Here is a 22,632-nt window from a genome sequence, read left to right as displayed (position 1 = left end):
AACATTGGATATAGGTTCACTTGGTTTTATTTTGTTTAAATTTTCAGTATATATAGTTGGTTTGTAAATGGTACTAAGAATTATATCATAAATAGAAAAAAAATGTGGTTGAAAGTGGCCTTAGATTGCCATCCCTTTAGACGGGATGGGAGGCAGAGTATATGAGTGTGAACGCAGTTAGTTGGAGGTTTGCAGGTGGGAGGATAAGGATGGTCTCTTTTTATGGATTCTTATTGTCCAGGAAACAAGAGGCAAGATTATCACCTATGCAGGGTTAAATAGGTGATACTTCAGGTTTGTGGAGCGAGGAGAGTGGGTAAAATTGTTACCCTGAACGGGGAAAGAGAACTGATTAGCAAAATACAGAGTTTCTAGGGGGTGCTGAGGCTTGCCTTTACAAATTTAAAGTAAATCTGACTGCATTTTTCAAATTCAGCTGCACAGGCCAGTCAGCGTGGGTGAAGAACTGGGTTCATTGTGGATTAGAGCTGTATCAGGCAAGAAAGGCTGAGGCATGACGGGGAGAAGAAATAGAAGGTGCATGCAAGGGATTGATTGTAAGAATGACGCAGCGGATCCCAGTGAGCAAGGAGAAAATAAGGACATGGTATGTCAGAAAACTTGGAGTAGAGGTCCTGGAGGTTTGACGTGGAAAGCTGAGAGGTGGTGCCCACACTGGGGGAGATTTGGAAGAAGGAGCCATTATTGGTAATGACAAGACCTAGTGGGCACTCAAGAGTCGATGGTGGAGGGGATGGCATCAAGGAACTGCGAGGCTTTGGTATTAAAGTGATCTTCCCCATGTCTATTGAAGTCACCAAGATTGATGATAGGACTAATGATAGAAGGGAAAAAAATCAGTGATTTTAGGGCTAAAATCTTCCCTGAAGAAGAGGCAGTGGCTGGGATGACTGAGGACAATGGCACCAAATGGTGGGAGGCAGTATGACGTAATTAAGAGGATGGACTCTGAGAGCTGGACTGTCAGGGTTTAAATCCTGGCTCTAATATTTTCTAGCTGACTGTGGACAACTAACTTAACATCCCAGTATCTCCGAATGGATCTGTAAAACAGGGTTAGGAATATGTTATTGTGAAGGTTACGTCACATCCATGCCTGTCACTAATCATTATATAGAGGCTATCAGCTTGTAGTAGAAACTGATAGGAGTAGTTTTCAGTGTGTGTGTGTGTGTGTGTGTGTGTGTGTGTGTGTGTGTGTGTATGTGTGTGTAAGCCTGCTTTTATCAGAGGGCATACATGAATCAGCAATGAAGAGCAAACCGCAGCAAAGACATAACGTGTTGGAGAGAAAAGAGCCATCACTTAAGAAGGCTTCAGGGAAAGTTGTAACCTTGGGGAGGATCAAGCTTCAGTGAGAGGACAAAGGTATTGAGGATGCTGAGCAGAGGCTGAAGATACAGGGATTAGATGATAACAGGGGATGAGTCCCAGAAGGCACAAGGCAAGGATTTAGAGTGATGTGGATGGAGGACAGTAGGGCATGTACAGAGCCATGTAAGGGACAAGTGTCCTCATCATGATGGAAACTTGGGAGGTGTGGCTGGTTCTGCTGAGCCGGGTAAACTAATAACATGGGGTACGGCGACTGTAGTCCTAATTATATCCCTTCTGGTGACTGGTGTCACAGAGTTTTCCAGAAGGTAGAGTGTGAAAGTCCTACAGAAAACTAGCAGAACTTTTCTGTGGCCAGCGAGGAAGCTATAGGAACCATTGGCTAGTTGGAAGCCCGGAATACTTCCAAGTTAAGTGATGAGAAGTTAATGGATTAGGGCTGAAATGGAATCCTGACAGCTAATTCAGGTCCTCAAGGGGATCAGAACATTGTTATACATTTTCAAAGCACTTATATTTCTTCTTCAAGCAGGTGATAGTCCTTATATAATGAATTGTGTGTTTATTTAATGACCATATGCCCTCAAGGAATGGCCAGGAAGTATGCCTCTTCTATTCACTGACGGAGCATCAGAGCTTTGCATGTGGTGACACTGTTTCTATACTCATACATACCTCTGTTTACATCTCTATCATGTCTCTTGGTGAGGGGATCATATTAGAAGTTCATTTGCCAAAATAGATTTATTGACAATGATCGTATCTAATTTCAAAGTTTTACTAGTGAGGCCAGCTGCCCGTGTGCACTTGTCTACAGCAAATCGGGGTTGTTTTTGGAAGAGCGGCACAGTGAGTAAAGGAGCTCCTGTCTACAGCTGTCTTGAGGGCTTTACTAGAAGCATCTTTCTACTTTCCTCAAGAGAAAAACAAGAGACTTGACCTAAAGAATGAAACGGTTTTTGAAATGTTTAAGCTTCACTAGCAGTGTATGATAAGGCTAGCAAGAATAAGAGCTCACTTGAGACGTCCTTTTCATAGTCTCAATCAACGGACGGAGATCTTACTTTTATGTTGCCTAGAATTATTCAGTGATTATTTCATGTAAGCACATATTTTTGTTCCCCAACTAGATAGTAACTCCCTGGTGACAAGAAGGAGTATCACTTAGGCTGGTGGCAGCTGAGTTTCTTTTGGCCAAAGCCAGTTGTTTCTTATTATACTATGTGAGCTATGTTTAGGAAAGTCAGAGTGGTGTCATGTAATCCTACATGAAAAAGGCCATCTTGTGGTCAGGGCGCTGTGGTTAATGGGTGAGAAAACAAGGTTGCGGAGCACAGCCACCTTTTTAATGGGGCCTTCTGGAATTAATGAGGCCATGTTCTCAGGGCATACGGGATGAGAGCAGACACCAGATCATTTACTGTTGCATCCCCATACTACATAATACTGTCCACAGTGGCTATGGTGTACACTTTAATAATTATTTTCTCAGTGACTGGAACTAGTATATATTTCACTGTCACACTCTCAAATAGCAGCTGTAGCATTACTTTTTGTACATGTAGCACACTTGGTTGAAGCTGACAACTTTCTAGAGCTGTGAAAGCTATCAGGAGGCCTTGCTACAATGAGGCTGCTTGTGGTCTGTTACCCATGCTTCATTCACAAACTCTAGTTGAATTAGCATCCAATTTAACAGAAGTATCTGCATTTCAATCAAAGGTAAAAGCCAATGCCCAGGTGGGGATTTCATGGAAGAGCAACAGTGCTTTGCAAATATCTGGAGTCCAGTGAAGTTGAAGCAGTGAGCCAGGCTAGACCAGGCTAGACCAGGCAGCAGGACAGATTCAACGTCAATGGCAGGAAGTCTGGTAAAAAAGATGGGGTGGAAGGAGGGGCATGGACAGTAAAAGAGTAAGGGTCATCATCAGGATCAGCTAGACCTGAAATAACTTGCACATTTGACTTCATGTCCTGTTCTTCTTTTCATCCTAGCCTTATCTGTTTATGTGGCTGAAATCTGTATCCCCAAATAGCCATTTTAGGTGGGATTAAAAGTGCAATTCTAAGAACGCTTTACATGGAGGCTTGATTTAAACCCACTAAACTCGCTTACTCCTACCAATTTCATATTGTTACTTCTCCAGCTGACAAGCCAAATTGCCAAGGTTTAAAAAGAAGGCTGACTTGTACTTGGACTTTCCTCGCACATCTATCTTTTACCTGCACAAACAGTGCAGAAACAGAATTCCATATGTTCATAGGGATTTTTTGAATCTGATATTCAAATGGTAACATAGAAAAACATGCTATTTTGAATATATTGTTGCACTCTAGGCTCTGTGATGACATTCTTAACTCTTATTTCTCATGGATTCAATTATAGCCTCCTGTCTCCCTGCTGCCACCCTTGCCTCTCTCCACATAGCAGCCAAAGCAGTCTTTCAAAAATTTAAATCACATCTTGAAAATCTTCTACCAAAAATGCTTTAATGAATTCTTATTTCTCCCAGAATAAAACCCAAGTCCTTACCATGGTCTACAAGGTGTTGAATACTTTGCCTCCAAACATCATCCCTTAATGTTAACCTGAGAAGTCATTTCCCACCACAGAATCTCTGCACCTGCTTATCCTTGCCTGGGATATTTATTCCACTGATTATTTTATTTATCAAACTTACCAATATTTGTAATTACTTTGATTATACACATGATTACTTTTTAAATACATTTCAAATATTTGTCCTTTCCACTAGAACATAAACTGAATGAGGTCAGAAACTTTGTCCTATCCATTCATTGATATATTCCTAGCACCTAGTGCCATATTTGGTCTGTAATAGATTCTGTAAAAATATTTATAGAATGAGTGCATACTAGCTTAGACTTCTCAAAGAATTTTCATTGATGGGAAAGAACCACTTCCTTCTTTGGCTCCCTTATTAAATTTTTTCTTCAGTTTATAATTGCTTATGAAACACATATTTGCCTTTCTAACTCCACATTTATAATTAAATAAGGGCCTGGTATCGCCCTCTTCATATCTGGGAACCATTCTATTTATAATATCAATTATTCTCTCACATGTATCGAGTAGGCTTCTCCACAATAATACCTTTTGACCTGGAAAACTGGGGCCCAGCTCTGAGCCCTGCATTCAGAGGCTGTCGCCCTGGCTATCTGCTGACCGTATGTGGAGTTTGAAGTCCACAAGGCCAAGGGGATGTGCTTAGCCAGAGCTTGAGCACTGCTTTCTTGAAAACATTTTACGACACAGGGCCTTGGAATTCCATGCTTGATTTGCTCAGGCCGACCTCTGGTTCCCATACGACGTCCTTCTTCAAAACCTGATCCAGCATGTATGATACCCCTCAGCCTGACGAGTGGCTATTAGCACAGGTGTGGACACACTTGAACAAAGCGGGCTGGGTTGTCCACATGCCTGTGTGTAGGATCAGAAAAACCAAGTGCTGGGATTGAGAAAAAGAGCAGATCTGACATCAGTAATTCCAGAATTGGTGAGACAGACTTGGCCTCTAGAGTAAGGAGATCCTTGCTTAAAACTCTTACTCTGACTTTTACTATTTGTTCTATAAACTTGTTGGAGCTGGAATAAGAAAGAAGACTGTCATAGAAAATCAAGATACAAGAAAAATGGATAAAGTATCCTGTTAAGAAGCTCTCAAGAGTTAAAGAAACTAAAGTGACAATTATGTTACCAAGAAGGTGATATATTCATTGTTTTTTGGCCAGAGAATCCTCATTTTCAGATGACTTTTTAGACTTAGTTTTTAGGATATTCCACATCTGTATTTTATCTTTCCTCATGAGCCAGTTCTTGAGAAATGAAGGAAAAGTTACTTCTTGTTTATTCATAAGTATTCTCAGAGAATTTAATATAGATTAGAAAGTGATTTTTAAAATGTTTTGTGCCATCCTTCTCAAAGTTCTGCTCAGTTGTACTGATGACTACTGTAGCTATAAAATGGCAAATTTCGTGATTTCAAAGCAAAATATAGACTTGTTCTGATCATTTAGAACCCACCTTAATATTTCATGTTTAGGGTGGGAGAGTGACTATGGGTGAATGTTCATGGAAGAGCTCTTGCTCCTTGCCTGAAGAGACATGGAAGTAGCCTCTCACTCTGGACTAAAAGAGCAGCTATCTAGATTTATATCTACTCCTTTACTTTATTCTGGTTTATGTCCAAGTGTATGGGATTTAAGCAGTATGAAATATATCCTCCCCCAAAAACAGAATTATAGAAAAATAGAGGTAAACTATTAACACATTTGCATTTTTCAGAAGGTCTTCAAGTGATGAATTCCATGATGTGTATAGATAAGAGCTATCACTGAACATAACTTTAAATTGTTTGAATACAGACAGAAATGTTCATTGTATTTCCTAGGAATGATTGGATTTGACACTATATAGTTGTCAGTTAAATGTCCTTAGAAGTCTTGTAAGCATAGAGAAATAAGGTAATTTTTAAAACCTTAATGAAATAAGTAAAGGCAGGATCAGGTAGGTGAAAGTGAATAAGAAAAATAAAGGGCTAAACAGAAATACAATTCGGATCTATTGATGAAGGCAATAAAAGTAAATAATGTAAATTATTTTTACTAGGTTGGAGGGACTTGTGTTAAATGGCTCCCTTTTCATATTAAAACAAAATAAAGCAAGTAAGCATCTTCCTTTCTCTGTCTACAAGTTCACAAAAATGCCATTGTCTCTATACGACCTCAGTAGATTGTGTGATCAGGTAGGAAAGATATTTTGATAGTTCAGTAGTAGGTTGGGGTAAGAATAATATGGGTCACAAATTTTGCTAATCAAATTATAAAAAATCAAAATCCTTAAAATGAATTTCAGGCATATTTGTCTCAAAGTTGCTAAAGTAAACTATACAAAATGACATCGTTGTTTTATAACTTACCTATTTTATTCTAATTTGAGCAACTTTGTAAATTACAAATTATCGACTTATATAATTTTCTTGTGAGATATGGTATTGAACTGCTTTGTCTTCAATTAGAAAGTACAGAGTTCATATGGGCGTAGTGAGTTCTGCTTACAGCGGGCACAGAAGTTTAAATGTTAAAACATTGAACTAGTACAATGGTAGGGTTTAGAATGAGAGGAGAGGGTAGTGAAAGAGCATCTTCGATAGAATCCAAAATGTTCACAGCAAGAAGCTATTTTCAGGTGCATATTGCCAATCTGAAGCCATCTCTCGGCCAAAAATCCAGGTGCTTATGTGAACACACACAACACCACAGCACAGATTAGAAAATGCACAGGAGGTGTCTTCCCTGAGAAATCAGCAGCCATAGTTGGTACTTTACAGAGCATACTGAAATAAGGTACACCTTAAATTTCAGCATTATGTGGACCAGGCAAGAACTATCGAACTATAGAAATACTGGAGTTTGAGTACTTTCTGCCAGAGACTGAAATTCAGTACCATTCAATATGGCGTGACACATGCATATAGACTCAAAACATTCAGACAAGCCTAGTTCCCTAATGTGAGTGCCGTGAAGGTTGACACTAGAATACTTTGCATACCGTTTGTAGTTTTTGAAAATTTAACCAAATACTTTTTGAAAATATACCACTCTTAATAAAATTGTACATAGTTTTTATAGTATGCATTTCATGTGAAATTATTAATTCTTGTGTAATTTGAGGATTATTTTTTTTATAAATCCTGAAAAAAAGGGTCTGAAAAGTAGGTATTTATAAAGATTTCTTTAAATCAGGTGGACTCACATTAAAAATTGTAGTCAGGATTCAGACGCTCAGATATGAAAAACAGGTAAATATTACTCCAGCTGAATGCTGTTTAAATAGAATAAGATTTATAATTTTCTGGGTGGGTTTCGCATAATCCTTGAATGCATAGGATAAAATAGACTGTAGTCTATAGTTTTTGTCCCTAACATCATTCAAACTTTCCCAGAGTTAAATTGCTTTTACATTCTTAATGAAAATGCATCAAATACAGAGTCACAGAACAAGATAATTACAGAAATAATTTGTCCCTACGTCTGCTCCTTGACCCTCTCTTCCAACCTTATCATTTTTCTGAAAGACAGAATTAAAAGTTTTATATGATCCCACTCTGGCAGACTGGGACTAAGAGCTAATTGTTGCATTTCCTAAAGTGCAATATAAATAATCCTTGCCTGGCCTCCTAGGATATCTCAGCTGATTAGGATCATGGTTACCAGGCATAATGCAAGAGGAAGGCTTAAAAACATTCCATTTCCTGTTCACAATGGAATTTAGTAGATCTTAGAAATCATGTATGTACTATCAATTCTCTTTTTTATTGATAATGGGTCAATAAAAGCATATGCAGTTTTAACTCTACAAATGGACACAAAATAATTTGTATGTATAATATTAAATTAAAAAAAATCTAAGCATCAGTCGTTCAGAATGCAAGTAGGTGGCCTTGTAGAAACACTTGCATTTCCCTAAATGCAACACGTTCTCTCCTACCACTCTGTCTCCACATAAGCCCCTTAAAATTACTTCGCCTCTTCTAACTTGGCTAATTCCTGCTGATCTATTAAAACAGCCTGACCATCACATTCTCCAGGCACCCATCCTTGTCATGCTTCTGCCCAAGTCCGCTAGTTTGGTTTGGATATTCTTCTTGTATGCTTCTCTGATTTCTCTGACTTTTGTCTAAGACATTATCATTGAACATTGTGTTCATCTCCTACCAGAGAACATCAGACAATGTCTTATGTCTGTCTTAGTTTGTCTTACCAGAGAACACCAGATTTGTCTTTTAACTCTGAATTATTAGAGCTTAATATGGTGGTACCTGGTAGATAATAGGGGCTCAGAACAATTTACAGTTGCCAAAAAACTTTAAGTTGATAGAAGAAATATACAGCATATGCGACGATGTCAAAATGCCAGGGATTGGGCTTTTCATAGAGCCTCTGATGTTAAGGGATGAAATGTTAGTTACCATTAGTGACAATGTCTTATTGCTGATTACCAGGAACAGGTTATATTTTATGAACCTAGTGAATATACAAGCTGAAGGGACCCCTGTTAGGTGAAATTGAGGGTTCTCGTTAACCAGCAAGATACTGTTGACCTTGGCGTTAACTTAAATGGGTCTTTTTTAAAGTTTTTATTTAAATTGCAGTTAGTTAACATACAATGTAATATTAGTTTCAGGTGTACAGTTTAGTGATTCAACAATTCCATACAACCCCCGGTGCTCATCACAAGTACCCTCCTTATCCTGCATCACTATTTCACACACACACCACCTCCCCACACTGCCCCCCACCCCGATAACCATCAGTTTGTTCTCTATAGTTAAGGGTCTGTTTCTTGGTTTTCCTCTCTTCCCCCCCTCCCATGTTTATCCATTTCATTTCTTAAATTCCACATATGAGTGAAATCATGTGGTATTTGTCTTTCTTTGATGGACTTTTTTCACTTAGTAGTATACTCTCTAGCTCCATCCACATCGTTGCAAATGGCAAGATTTTATTTTTTTCTGTGGTTGAGTAATATTCCATTATATATACGTTAAGCATTTTATGTGAATAATGTTTATTTAATCATCACAATAATCTTATGAAATAGGCATAGATATTTTATACATACTACAGATGAGAAAATGAGGCTTAGGGAGAATAAATAACTTGAGCAAAGTCACGCTGTAAATGGATATCAAATTCAAACAGAAGTCTATCCCCAAAGTCGGTTCTTCATGTTGGGCTATCCTGCTTCCATCACATACAGCCCAGATATGTTCATAGGTGTTTCTTTTTTTCATTCATTGCCTCTGCCAGGTATTTTCTAACCCTTCCCCTTTACAGCAGGGGATCCTATAACAGATTGTGCTTTACCAAACCAGAATCCTGCTTCTTAACTTTCCCAGTGTTCATCAAGCAGCAAGAATAATTGGTCAAGTTTGGGTAGAATCAAAGGAAAATTTGGTTTTTCTACTTTAAGTTCCTATCTGCAATGCTCCAGCTCCTTCTGCTCTGGTATTATACAGAAGGGAACATAAAATTAAAATGAGAGGCAATGGATTTAGAGGGGAAGGAAACTCCATTCTGCTGCTTTTTTTTTTTTTAAGATTTTATTTGTTTGAGAGAGAGACAGAGATAGCAAGAGAGAGAGCACACGAGCAGGGAGGAGAAGGAGAAGCAGGCTCCCCGCTGAGCAGGGAGCCCATCGCTGGGCTCCATCCCAGGACCCCAGGATCGTGACCTAAGTGAGGGCAGATGCTTAACCGACTGAACCACGCAGGCGCCCACATTCTGCTGCTTCTGTCTCCAATCCTACCCAATCCTCATGCCATCACTGGCACTTCTACTGAACCCTTCCACTATAAATTATGTGTTAAAGAGAAAAGAAAAGAGAAAGAATGAGAAAAGGAAATAGCATGGAAAATATGAGGTTAATACCCATCACTGGCCTAGATGGGTAGTAAGGAGGGCATGTATTGCATGGTGCACTGGGTGCTATACGCAAATAATGAAGCATGGAACATTGCATCAAAAACTAAGGATGTACTGTATGGAGACTAACATAACATAATAAAAATTATTATTAAAAAAAATATGAGGTTAAGTACCAATCAGCTTTTTCTTCCACATCTAGCAGCCAAATACTCCTAATTACTACACTCATTTATCCCTTATATAAATAAACACTTCTATTGAAATATACTTGCAAAAGTACACAAATCACAAATGTACACCTTGATGGACTTTCACAAAAATGAACACACACTGGAAATAACTACCCACAATCACAAACAGAACATTAGCAATAATATTTGTGGTTTTAACCAGCATTTTTCTGGTGACTAATGAGGTAAAATACTTCCTCATGTGTTCAGTAGTCATTTCGATATCTTACTTAATGAGATGACCCTTTAAGGCTTGCTTTTTTATCATGTTTTATTTTTCTTATTAGTTTGTAAGGTGTTTTAAATATTCTGAATACAATCTTTTATCAGTTACATGTATGGCAAATATTATTGGATTGCCTTTGAATAAATACTGTCTTTGATGAATTGGATTTTTTTTTATTTTAATGTTTTATTTTTATGTATTTAAAAGATAATTTAATGCAATCCATAAAATTTTAATCTAATATAATTTGTCAGTAATTTTCCTAATGGTTAGTATACTTGTGTTCTGAGGAAATCTGTGGTTGCCAGTACGTTATGATGGTATTCTCTTATGTTATCTTCTAGAAGCTATGTTTTCTCTCACATAAATTTATATCTGCAATCCACCAGAAAGTGGTCTTTGCGTGGTGGTGTGAATTATGTGTTAAGACTCATTTTTTTCTTCTAAATATGCAATTAACCCAGAATTATTTATTGGAAAGCTCATCCTTTCTTTACAGCACTGGATCATATTTGTCCTAAGTCAAGTGCTGGCATAAATGAATCTATGTCTGGACTTTCTATTTTGCTTTCTCGTTTTGTTATCCAAGTGCCAATACCATGTACCTTTTATTAATGTAGCAATGAAATCTTCAGACTTCATTCTTCTTCACAATTGTTTTGGCTATTTACATTCCCATTAATGTTAAATCCTGATTGTCCACTTTACAAAAGCAAAGTACCTGCTGGAATTTGTACGGAAGTTCATTAAACAGATAAATCAACTTGCAGAAAATTTGAAATCTATAAATACTGAGCCTTACAATCAAGTATTTGGCATAACCTCTGATTATTTTAAGTTTTTTAGTATTTCTCACAATATTTTATTGGGTTATGTGTTGATAACTTCACGTATTTTGTTATATTTCCTAGGTATTTGATTTTTTGATGTTATTTTAAATGTTTTTAGTTTTATTTTCTGACTGCTGGTACATATAAATGCCTTTAACTTTCTTTAAATTGTTCTTCTGTACAAAGACATTCCTAAAGTCTCTTACTGATTTTAATAATTAAGCTATATATACTATTGGATTTTTATATATTATTATATAAACTGAATTAGTTTTATTTCTTCATTTTCTACTCTTAAACATTTTCTTTCTTTCCCTTCATCCTCCCTTCCTTTTTTCTTTTTTTTTTGTCTTTCCTGTACTAGTAGGGACCTTCAGTAAGATGATGAATATAAGATCTTATGGAGTATACCTTACCTCATTCCCAGTCTTAAGAGGATAGCTTTAAATGTAATAGTATTAGTATGAGACTTGCTGTAGATATTATTTTATAAATACCCTGTATCATATAAATAAATTTTCTTCTAACTATAGTTTGCTGCGATATTTTAATTGTGGTGCTTAATTATTTCAAATGTTTGTGGTTTGTTTTGTATCTATTGAGTTCATCATATGATATTTCTTCTTTATTCTGTTAACATGGTGAATTATTTTAATTTTAGAATATTAAAGCATCCTTGCTTTTTGGAATAAATGCAACTTCGTTATAATATAATATTCTTTTAATAGATGTTTGAATTTGAATTGCTCAGATTTTTTCAGGTTGTATGTTATGTTTATGAAAGATATTAGCTTGTAAATTTCTTATAATGAACTAACCATTTGGTTTCGAGCTTTAATTGGCCTTGAAAAGTGATTGAGAACAGTTACTTATGTTTTGCTTTTGTTTTTGTTTCTCTGGACTGGTTTGTATAGATGGTTGTTATTTTTCTTAAAATGTTTGGAAGAAATCACTATGAAATTGTCTGGTTCTTACATTTCTTTGAAATTTTTTGGAAGATTTTAGTTCCCATTTCAATTTGTTGAATTGATTTTCTAATTCCTTTTTTGTCTGTTTTGAAAAATAGCTATTTTTTCTTGAATTTTTCTCTGAATTAAGAAAACTTATTTACACAAAGTTGTTTATATTATCCTCTTATTTTTTAAATAAGATCTGTAAAATAAACCCATCTTTCTGTTTCTGATATTAGTAATTAGTACCTTCTATATGTATAATATATATACTTTTTATATGCTTTATACTATATACAGTTTCAAATGTTCATTGTTGTATAGAGAAAAGCAACTTTATATATTGGCCTTGCATTCTGTGACCTTTCTATACTCATTAATTTTAATAATTTTTTTGTCAGTTCTTGGACAACTTTTATATAGACAATCATGCCATCTGTGAACAAAGACAATTTTATTTCTTCCTGTTCAAAATGTCTATCTTTTTTTAAAAAAAAAAGGTATATCTTTATTTCATTTTCTTATCTTATTACAATAGCTAGGATTTCCACTATGATGCTGAATAGGAGTGGTGAGAAAGGGCTTCTTTGTCTTATTCCTGATCTCAGGGGGAAGGCATCTAGATCTCAACCATAAGTATGATGCTAGTATTTCTGTAAATGTTCTTTATCAAATTAAGGAAGCTCCCCTCTATTTCCAGTTTGGTGAGGGTGTTTTTCATGAATTGGTGTTAGATTTTGTCAAATGATTTTTCTGCAACAATTAATGTAATCATATGACTTTTCATCTTAAGCCTGTTGGTGTAGTGGATTGTACTGATTGATTTTTTAATGTTTAACTATCCTTACATACCTGAAATAAATCCCATTTGGTCATGGTATATAATTATTTTTATACATTATTGGATTTAGTTTTCTAATATTTTGCTGAGGATTTTGGCATCTATGTTCATGAGAGATATTGATACATAGTTTTCCCTTCTTGTGATGTCTTTATCTAGTTTTAGCATTGGGCAAATGTTGGCCTCATAGAATGATTTAAGAAATGTTCACTCTCTCTTTTCTTGAAAAGATTGTTGAGAATTGGTATCATTTTTTTCCCTTAAATGTTTATTAGAATTCACCAGTGAAATAATCTAGGACAGGTGTGGTTTTTTTTTTGAAAGGCAATTATCTGTTCAATTTATTTAATAGGCATAGAAATACTCATTTATTTCTCCTTATGTGGGTTTTGGTAGTGTGTCTTGCAAGGAATGTGTTCATTTCATTAAGTTATTAAATTTGTGTGCATAGAATTTCTCATAGTATTTCTTTGTTATGCCTTTATCGTCCATGAGATCAATAGTGATGACTTCTTTTTCATTTTTAATATTGATACTGTGTGTCTTCTTCCCACCCCCACCTTCTTGGTTAGCCTGGTTAGAGTTTTATCAGTTTTATTAATCTTTTCAAAGAATCAGATTTTGGGTTCATTGGTTTTATCTAATGTTTCCTTTTATATTCAATAGTTTCTGTTTTTATTTTTTATTTTAAGATTTTATTTATTTATTTGACAGAGAGAGAGAGACAGTGAGAGAGGGAACACAAGCAGGGGGAGTGGGAGAGGAAGAAGCAGGCTTCCCACTGAGCAGGGAGCCTGATGTGGGGCTTGATCCCAGGAGCCTGGGATCATGACCTGAACTGAAGGCAGATGCTTAATGACTGAGTCACCCAGTTTCTGTTTTTATTTATTGTTTCTTTTCTTCTGCTTGCCTTAGGCTAAATTTCTCTCTTTCCCTGGTTTCCTAAGGTGGAAGCTTATATTATTGACTTTAGACCATTCTGATTTTCTGATACATGCATTTCACGCTATAAATTTCCCTTTAAACATGCTTTAGCTGAATCCCACAAATTTTGATAAGTTATATTTTCATTTAGTTCAAAATATATTTATTGCCTCTAGAGACTTATTCTCTGACCAATTTGTTATTTAGTAGTATGTTTAATCTCAGAATACTTGATGTTTTTCTTATTATTGATTTATAATATAATTTTATTGTCATCTGAGAACATATTTTGTACAATTTTTATTCTTTTAAATTTATTAAAGTGTATTTCATGGCCTAGAAATATGGTCCATCTTAATGACGTTCCATATGTGCTTGACAAAAATGTGTATTCTGCTCTTGTTGAATGGAATATTCTATAATGTCAGTTGGATCAAGTTGACTGATAGTGCTGTTCAAATCAACTGTATCCTTATTGATTTTCTGCCTGTGGGATCTATCTTACTTTAAGAGGGTGTTGAAGTCTCCAACTCTAACAGTGGATTTGTCTATTTCTCCTTTCAGTTCTATTTGTTTTCCCTCATGTATTTTGATGTTCTGTTGTTAGGTGCATTCACATTAAAGATTGTTATGTCTTGTCAGAGATTGACCTTTTTATCATTATGTAGTGCTCCTCTCTATCCCTGATTATTATCCTTGTCCTAAGATCTGCTTTGTCTGAAATTAATAGAGACACCAACTTCCTTTTGATTAGTGTTAGTATGATATATTATTCTTAGCCCTTTACCTTTAACTTATATGAGTTCTTATACTTGAAGTGTGTTTCTAGTAACAATATACAGATGGATTTCCATGCTTTTTACATATATTCTGACAATCTCTCTCTTTTAATTGGTGTTCTTAGACCATTAAAATTTAAAGTAATATTAATACAACTGGGTGAATATTTGTCATGATTGGAACTACTTTCTATTTGTTGCTTTCATTCTTTTTTTCTCTTTTTTCTGCCTTTTTATCTTAATCGAGCTTTTATATGATTTTATTTTCTCTCCCCTGTGAGCATATCTATTATACTTCTTTTAGAATTTTTGAGTGATTGCCATAGAGTTTGTAACCAATTGCAATTGGTTTTTAACCAACTTAATTCCACCTCCAAATAGCATTGTATGGCTTCAAGTATAGCGCAATAACTTACAAAAGAGGACTCCCAATTATTCCCCCTCATTCCTTGTAACATTGTGGCCATTAATTTTATTTATTCATAGCCTATAATTGTCCAAATCGTTGTTATATTATTATTCTTACTTTAACAAAGATTTTTTATAAATCAATTACAAATAACAAAAATAAAAACATTATTTTACCTTTAATTTCTTCCTCCTCTGACATTCATCCTTTATGTAGAGTTGAGATTATTGTCTGTATCATTTTCTTTCTCTTGAAGAACATTTTTTAACATATCTTCCAGTACATGTCAATTTCCTGTTTCTCATACAATATGAGATAAGCACTATTCTTCTGTCAGAGAAGAATTCCCTCAGATTTCCCTCTGAGAATGTTGTTATTTCACCTTCACTTTTGTAGAATAATTTTACTGGATATAGAATTTTAGGTTGGTTAATTTTTCTTTCAATACTTAAATTTTTTCACTCCACTTCCCTTTTTGCTTGCATGGTTTCTAAAGAGATTTACTATATTTCTTATCCTTGTCCCCTGTAGGAAATATCCCCCCACCACCACCCCCAGCTTCTTTCAAGATTTTTAAATTTTTTTTAAATGATATGTTATGTAGAACCATTTATGTTTCTACAATTGCTATTTTAAAAGCCCAAATATTTTAGCAATATTTGCTGATATACTTTATATTATATACAATATGAGATAAGCACTATATTCATTGCCATCTTACATTCAAAGAGGCATTAAGAGTTAGTAAATGATTTGGTAGTCTTACTTCAGATCCAGTGCTCTTAATTAGTATGCCTTACTGGTTCTCACCAATAGTGTAATCTCTCTACTGAAATGGTCTAGTAACAGCAAATGCTGAATGACCAGTCTTATCAAATCAAGTTCTTTCCTCTCATAGCACTGCCTTCTTAGCTCCTGGGTTTCAGTTTTGAGCTCCTTCTAGATTCTCCTCCTTGAAGCCAATAAGAAATCAATGCTGAGTAGTCTGTACTTACCATCAACACTGTCTTATTACATGGGTTGCATGTCTAAAAACAAAAATAATATACATTTTCTTATCTACTTGTAACAAAATTGTAATTATAATTACTACTCTAGTGATGTTAATATGTTGCATTCAACACACACAATGTTGCATCAATATGCAAACATAGAATATTTTCCATTTAAAGAATATTCAGGTCTAATTTACCCATGGAAGAACTTACACAATAGAAATACTACTTGTTGTATTACAATTAATGACCCAATATGCTACTGTCTAATAAATGAAAAAATGGCATGAAAATTCAACAAGTTTTCCAAAGAGATCCATCAGTAATGTATAATTTCATTTGTTAAAATTTCCCATGATTAATGTGAATTTGTAGTTGTAAGATTTGTTTTTACATATTACTTGACAATAAGGCCATATGAGGTCATCCTCCATCCTGAAATCTTTAGTTCTGATCTGGAATATTGCATATTCTCCCCTCCCAGAGATTCTTAGGCTTCAGAAACCTTCTCTATGGAAAGATGTTTCTCTATGGAAATAATGTCTTTCTTCCTATAAAATACGAAATATGTTCTTTCATTTTAAATTATTTTAACTGATTATCATGGTAGAATTTTTTATGAATCTTGTTTTCTGGATTACTCCTATGAAGTTCATGCTTGAATTACCTTGACTCTTTATCAGTATTCTTTTGTAAACAAATACAAGATAAGGGACATCCAGAACATATTCCTTCCCCGCAATCCCGGTGCATTAATATTGCATGTAATTGTTTTACTTAGCTAAATATTTTGGTAGTTTGGATATTTGTTTATAAAATTAAGACTATGATAGACATGTAATAAATAATTTTGTATTTATTTTTGAGAGTTCAAAATATATTATGAACTGAAAGAGAAAAGTAATATTTGCAAGAAAATTTCACTACTCACCTCCTAACTGCCCCATTCCAGCCTTGGGCATATTTCAGGTCTGAGAGCTTCTCTTTAATTCCAAAGAAAAAAAGAAGGAGTTAGCGATTAGAACTAAATGTCTAACAGATAATATAAAGTCTTCAGTATCATATGATACATTCATCAAAGATAAAAACCAAACACAGTCAACTTAAGTGTTTAGGTTAGCACAGAGAAAGAGATCACTGCTTTTAAATCCTTATGTTGAAGGAAAATGTACAGAAGTAAAATGGAGAAGGGAATCATTTGTGAAGAAAGAACTAGAAGTTAACTAGTATTTATATTTTATAGTCAATCTTGAAAGATGACCACCAGTTTCTCCTCTTTACGAACCACATTTCATGTCAATTTCATATCAAAAGGAGCATTTGTTTCTCCTTTCTTTGTACCTGGGCTGGCCTTTGATCAACAAGAGTGCAACCAAGAAGAGGCATTAAGAGACCATCAACTTCTGCTTCTTTATTCTTGAAATAATTCACTTTCTGAGCGTGGTACTCCCCCTCAGATACCAGCCATATAGAGAGATCATATGGACGAAAATTTAGGAGACCTGCTTGCTAGTAGTTCTCTCTGCCAACAGCTTGCAAGAGCTGCCAGCCGTGTGAGGGAGCCACTTTGGATGTTGTAGCCCAGGCAAGCCCTCAGATGACTACAGACCTAGTTGACATCATGTGGAACAGATAAACCATCCAGCTGAGTCCAGTCAACTTACGGAATGGTGAGGGAATGTTAGGTCACTACATTTTGGGGTAGGTTGCTATGCAGCAGCATATAATCAAAACATATGTAATGGAAACAGTTGACAGTGAAACTGACAAACAGAAGTCAGTATGAGAGTACACATAGTAGTCTGAGGAGGACAAATGAAATTTAAGATAAATACCTGGCTAACATATTTATGCTAGTTAAACAAAACAGCTTCTTAAAGGACACAGATATTTTTCATTTTATGTATTTGAAAGTAAAGGAGAAAACTTTTGGAAGGCAGCCTCTTTATAGTGCCTTTTTGTACTTACTGTGGAAAAAAAAAATAGAAGCATTTAGTGAGTTCATAAAAGTCAAAGTATCCTTGAAAATTTAATGTTGTTGAAAAGAGAGCAAAAAGAAACAAAAAATCTTAAATACAAGTTATTTTAGAAAATCAAAAGTTTACTGAAAAATACTGTGGGAGGGGAAAGAAAATGGAATGTAATTGTGGCTAAAAAATGTCACTTTCAGTAACAGCAGTGAAACAGTTTTAGCATGTTACCATGTCCTCTTTGTGCTCATAATCCTTTTTCATATATGTTGTGGGAGTTATCACACTCAATTTAATTTGTTTATACATTTGTCTCATGTCACTAAATTATAAAAATATAGTTATAAGCTATACATACTATATTAACTATAAAATATAGATATTTATACTGTTTATATTTAATAACTAGGATAATATAGACATTAATGGATATTTGTTTATTGAATGAATGATGTAATATAAATTAATAAACATGTAAAATTATTTGTGAGATGAAAATTCAACCAATTAGCAGAAGCATGTCCTTTGTCCAAAAAGCCTGTTATTTTATGGGGTGTTCTAATTCTCTTGGCCTGAGATCCAAAGAAAGCCAGAAAAGCCCTCTTCTAGAGAGCCTAGGAGGCTGACTATAACATGTTAAAAAAAAAAATGCATATTAAAAAAAAAACAGTAGGGGGCACCTGGGTGGCACAGCGGTTAAGCGTCTGCCTTTGGCTCAGGGCGTGATCCCGGCATTATGGGATCGAGCCCCACATCAGGCTCCTCCGCTATGAGCCTGCTTCTTCCTCTCCCACTCCCCCTGCTTGTGTTCCCTCTCTCGCTGGCTGTCTCTGTCAAATAAATAAATAAAATCTTTAAAAAAAAAAAAAAAACCAGTAAACTATGTTGTGAAACCTAAAGTTTACAACACCTCTTAGAATTGCAAACAAAATATTTCTCAATGTCTTCCAATCATTTTAGTCATTAAGTGGCAACTATGTGTTAAGCATTTTGTCTAGAGATGTGCATGTGATATTTTATGATCTCTGCTCTGAAAAGACCATAGTACATTGAGCAAGATTGATACACAAGGAGAAGGGAGGAGAAAAAGAGGCAAAGTTTTCTAAGTGCCTATATGTACAAAGGATTATTCTAAAGTTCTCTGATTTTATTATCCTTTTTAAAATTCACATATTGGAAATAGTTTATCCTCATTTGTAGATAAAAAAATTAGAGTGAGACACAAATCAAAACCACACCGAAATATCACTTCACAGTAGTCAAAATGGCTAGTACCAAAAAGACAAGAAATAACAAGTGTTGGTGAGAATGTGAAGAATTGTTGGTACAACCACTATGGAAAACAGTATGAAGATTCCTCAAAAAATTAAAACATAGAAATATCAGATGATTCAGTAATTCCAGTATGGGTATATATCCAAAGAAAATGAAAACATTAATTCAAAAAGATATATGCACCCTGTGTTTGTTGCATTAATGACAATAGACAATATATGTAAGCAGCCCAAGTATCTATCAGTAGATGAATAGATAAAGGAGATGTGTGTGTGTGTGTGTGTGTGTGTGTGTGTGTGTGTGTGTAATGGAATATTAGTCACAGAAAAGAATGAGATATTGCCATTTGCAATGATATAGATGGACCTATAGGGTATTATACTAAGTGAACTAAGTCAGACAATGAAAGACAAATACCATAGGATTCCACTTATATGTGAAATCTAAAAATAAATAAATTAATAAACAAACAAACAGAAAAACAGAGTCTTAAATACAGACAATAAACTGGTGGTTGGCAGAGAGGAGGTAGGTGGGGGACTGTGCAAAATAGGTGAAGGGGATTAAGAGGTGGAAAAATAGGATGAGAGATACTTAGTAACTTGTTCAAGGCAGGATAGTAAAATGGGAGAGCCAATACTTAGAAATCCATCCTGTTTTAGTCTTTCTAACTATGAGACTTTAAATCCCAGTACAAAGAATTGAAAGTATTGATAAAGGCTATGCAAGGTACTATCAGGGCAGGGTCAAACTCCTCTGGAAGGAAGAGCCTCCGCGCATATGGGATGCTATGGGAAGGCTCCCATTGTATCCACATCCCTACTCTCTACTGCTCTCTGCTGGTGCGGCTCTTCTGCGCAGCACGGAACGGCAAAGAGCGTTTGAAGTCCAGCAGATCTGCATTGCAATTCCGGTAAATGTGGTAGATGTGCAACTTTGGAGAAGTTCCTGAGTTTATCAGAACTTCTTTTTTTCCTGCTCATAAAGTAGGAATAACCACATGTACCTGATAGAGCTGTTATAACGAACACCCAGTGAGATGTAATACAATATCTGCTGTACATACCCTCTTAGCTAATGGTGGGAATTAGTCTAATGAATCTTTCTCTATAGCTGTTCTGTTTTGTGATTGATTTTTTGGTTCAGCATGTGTGGATAGGATGCTTTGTGAGCCATTCAAGATTTTGGCAGATGTCCTTACATACTCTTGCTAAAATTGGGGGAATCATGGAGTACCTTTTATGGCCTGACAAGTAATTATAACCCTTAAATACTAGACCATATCTCCAAGAATGAGGTATTAAATGTCCTTTGGAGACTCAGTCCCATACTTTATGATGTTTTTCTTTGACATTTGGAGAGAGAGGAAATCACTCAGAAACAAAGGCTTTGCTATCCTTCATGGAGCGATGTCTCCCCAGCCTTCTCTGGTAGTTGCCTTTGGCTGTGGCTTTAGTGAAGCAAGCAGCATTGGCTCAATTTGCAGTTATGAAAACTAATCCGTAAACAAATATTCTCATAAAATTTAAAAAATAGAGTATTTAATCAGGGATCTTTAGGGCACATCTCCTGGTTCATACTTTCACCAAGTCCCTGAATCTGAAGAGAAATAGTTAATTTTCAGAAAGCTGTTAAAAAAAATGCAGTGCTTATTTCCACCCCAACCCTAGCCTCATCCCAGCCAAACCTGGATCTAGAATATTTGAAGTCTGAGTGTCTGCCTTCCATTCTCCTCAGGCAGCAGGACAAGGAGGGAGGTCAGAGCTCAGAATCCTGACTCCAGATAACATGGGAGACATGGGAAAAATAAGAGAAAAGACATGAATTCGTTAAAGAATAACAGCCGGAGCAGGCACTTACCAAGTGAATTGGGAAGGAAATTTCTTAGAAAGCCTTAAGAATGTGAAGGAAAAGGAGCAGTTAATCTGAAATACAAAATTGAAAGGCATGGCAGATGCATGATTCTAGTCTTCCAGATAAGATTCCTTGTGGAATTCAAAAGCATCTAAAGGAAGCAAGACAATCGGCTCCTGGGCTCCATATGTAAACACAGTGCTGGTTGACACAGTGAAGATGTTTATTAGAAAAGTTAATGCAATGTCAGGGCGGAAGATCAATGTTTAACCTGATTTCATTGCAATCTATTGGCCTGCCTTGGAATACAGAATGGAAAATTAGCAAACCAGAAAAAGGAACATGTTAGAGACTTTTTCATAAGCAAACTGTCAAATCATGGACACTGATACTTGTGATAATAAAAAGAAGTCAAGAATTATCTACATTTTTAGTTAATGCATGTCCTTTACATTGTATATTCACATGTATTTTATTAATTTGAAAATATATTAAAATTTTTACTTGCCTCAATTATCCAGGTAAAGTCACAGAATTTTAGCAATTCGCTGTGTTCGTCTTCTGATTCTGTAAATCAAACCTCAAGGAACAGAGCTGTCTCATGACCTTCCAAGGTTACTCAGTCAGGTAGACGTCTGATCAGTGAGATGCACTGACTCCCGTTTTACAGGTGAAGAAAGGGGCATGAGACCAGTAGGATGATTGTTGCTTCTGCCCTGAATCCAGTCTTGTGCTACTACCCGGGAAAGCTGTGCTTGATATATGAGGCATTCTCACTGTAAAAAGACCTTTAGAATTCTTTAATATAAAATACTCGGCAGGTGTTATTTAACTAATCCTCCTCGTTCTGTAAACAAAATAAAGATCATTCTTCATGGTATAGAAATAAAAATACATACTCAATTGCTGGACTCAGAGATGAGTTAAAACAGCTTTTTGATGCCCCCACATGACCTCTAGCTTCCCTTTTAATTTGGCAATTTGGGTAATAGCTAATGGAGTTCTTGCAGTCTTCTTCTACAGTGATTATTAAAGGTGATATTTCAGTCTATATTAAGAAATTCTCACTGGAAAAGGAAACTGAGAAATAATTTTTTTTCATTGGATTATACTTCAGAAAGAGAAACACTCAGAAAAAAATGCGGTGTGTTTCCTGGGCATGAGGAAGTCTGTTAATGGCCCCGGGGAGACAGAGAGAAGCATGTTTTCCTTACAGCAGCACAGGGATGACCTCACAGAGGCTCTGCTGCAGAGCTGGCCTGTGGAGCTCACTCCCGTCGGAGGCACGATTAGTACAACCCCCCCAGCCCAGCTGTCCATGGAGGGTGACCAATTTAAAAACAAGGAGTCAGCCAATTAATTACATTGTCAGCAATAACTGTAACAATGGGCCATGGTGGGAATCCAATCCCGTGATGCGTCCAGGCAGCCATCTGTATGTTGGTCCTTCCCCATCCACTTGGCAAGGGATGCTGTAGAATGGGTTCAGATGAGTGGCTTAGCAGGCAGGTGGGGGCTAGGAACGGCCTCTCCTCCTCTGGG

At 35.8% G+C, this 22,632-nt stretch overlaps 1 protein-coding gene across 2 annotated transcripts in view; it reads left to right on the top strand.

Moving 5' to 3' along the window:
- CXXC4 (CXXC finger protein 4) overlaps window positions 1-22,632 on the top strand; it is a 385,276-nt gene that overhangs the window by 214,590 nt on the left and 148,054 nt on the right. The gene's annotated exons all lie outside the window — the stretch shown is intronic.

This window comes from Ursus americanus, chromosome 13 (assembly GCF_024610735.1).
Source record: "Ursus americanus isolate L20-20 chromosome 13, mUrsAme1.1.p, whole genome shotgun sequence".
NCBI lineage: Eukaryota > Metazoa > Chordata > Mammalia > Carnivora > Ursidae > Ursus > Ursus americanus.
The sequence above is the reverse complement of the archived record's forward strand: the minus strand, read 5'-3'. Positions and strand labels throughout refer to the sequence as shown.